Genomic DNA, 2,144 nt, shown 5'->3' on the forward strand with positions numbered 1-2,144 from the left:
CCAATCTTGATTGAGAGATCAACTTCCCCAATCACAGTCTTACACGACCCATCAAAAGCTTTCACAACAACTCCACTCTACCTCATGGGAGGCCCTTGACAAGACAGTCTTGAAAGAGTAGATTTTGGCAATACATTCAGGGATGACCCAGTGTCCACCAGCACGTTGGACAAGGCGTCGTCTTTACAATTCATGGAAATGTGTAAAGCCAAGTTGTGGTCTTTTCCCTCCTCAGGGAGATCAGAGTCACAGAAACTCAAAGTGTTACAAGCAGTGATGTTTGCAACAATGCTATCAAACTGTTCTATAGTGACATCATGATTGACATACGCCACATCCAATACTTTCTGTAGAGCCTCTCTATGCGGTTATGAATTCAGAAGTAATGACAGCATGAATATCTTGGATGGCGTTTGTAGAAGCTGGCCTACAACATTGTACTCACTCTTCTTGATGAGCTTTAGCATCTCATCACAGTCTTCATTCACATTGCCACTAGGGCCAACCGAAGTAGGAGATTTTTGTACAGAGGAGGATTTAACAACAGGTGCCGGATTCGGAGAATTCACCGCATTCCCAACCGGACGCTCAACAAAATCAGCTCTAGCCTGAGGCTTCGGGGGTGAAAAAAACACGCGACCACTACGGGTCAGCCCGCTCACATCAGCAATATTTACCACAGAGGATGAGGGCAAAGCCACCTCTTTCCCATCTTCCACAGCAACAACACTGTATCGGAATGGGATTGCCTTTTCAGAAGAATAAGGCACAGGACCAGCAGGTTTGATAATCAGGGAAGGAGAAACCTTCGGCTTTCTACCATCGTACTTGATAATAACAGGTTCAGGTATCCGAAATACTGGGGAGATTACGTTGACCTCTGGCTCATCTTCGTCAACATTCCTATTCTGAAGGATCTCAATAACTCCTTCGTCCAGCATTTCCTGAAGATCTTTGTGCACTTGGCGACAACCCAATCTGTTAACAGAGCAGATTCGACATCTGTCATGATCGTGTTCATAGTGATTGTAATCACACAACAAACGATGAAATTCAACCAGAGATTGTCGAATATGGCTAACATACTTGACTTTGTACTTGCCAGAGCAACCTTGGACCATGTTGACAGATTTCCCATGCTCGGGCAATGGGTTCTTCTTAACATTAGGACCTGCGTCCTCAAAGTTCAAAATGCCGCACCTCATAAGGTCTTGAACCTTAGTCTTCAACTGAAAGCAGTTCTCCACGTCGTGGCCGGGAGCACCCGAGTGATAAACACAGTGCAAATCAGGCTTATACCACCACTGAGGGTTAATAGGTATAGCTGGTGGGTCCCTCGGAGTAATCAACTTCCTCTCTATCAAAGAGGGATACAGTTCTGCGTATGACATTGGAATCGGATCGAAAGTGATCTTCTTCCTCTCATAACTCGTGCTGGCTTGATTACTGTTGCGAGGCTGGTAGGCCTACTGTTGAGGATGATGTTGTTGCTGATATTGCTGAGATGATTGTTGATTGTTATGCTGCTGATAATGCTGATTATCTCTGAAGACAGGTGCTATATGAGCCACCTGGTGCTGGTTGCTGGCAGGACGCACAGGCTTCCTCTTCACAGAGGGTCTTCTAGATTTAACATGGGAGGTCACAGCATGTACCTCTCCATCTTTCTTCTTTGCAAACGCCCCATATCGTTTGGCAGAAGAGCCTTCTTCTTTGGTTAGCCGTCCTTCTCTAACCCCCTCTTCTAGACGCATCCCCATGTTCACCATCTCGGTGAATTCAGAAGGAGTGCTAGCAATCATCCGCTCATAATAGAATGAACTCAAGGTCTTCAGAAAGATCTTGGTCATTTCTTTCTCTTCCAGCGGAGGAACAATCTGAGCTGCCAACTCTCGCCACCTCTGGGCGTACTCTTTAAACGTTTCCTTGTCCTTCTGGGACATGGCCCTTAGTTGGTCCCTATCGGGAGCCATATCCACGTTATATTTGTACTGCTTGCTGAAGGCTTCGCCAAGATCATTGAAGGAACGGATGTTCGCACTATCCAAACTCATATACCAATGCAGTGCGGCACCGGACAAACTGTCCTGAAAATAATGGATGAGCAGCTGATCATTATCCGTTTGAGTTGACATTTTCCTGGC

The sequence above is a fragment of the Lathyrus oleraceus genome, chromosome 3 (genome assembly GCF_024323335.1).
Source record: "Lathyrus oleraceus cultivar Zhongwan6 chromosome 3, CAAS_Psat_ZW6_1.0, whole genome shotgun sequence".
Lineage (NCBI taxonomy): Eukaryota > Viridiplantae > Streptophyta > Magnoliopsida > Fabales > Fabaceae > Lathyrus > Lathyrus oleraceus.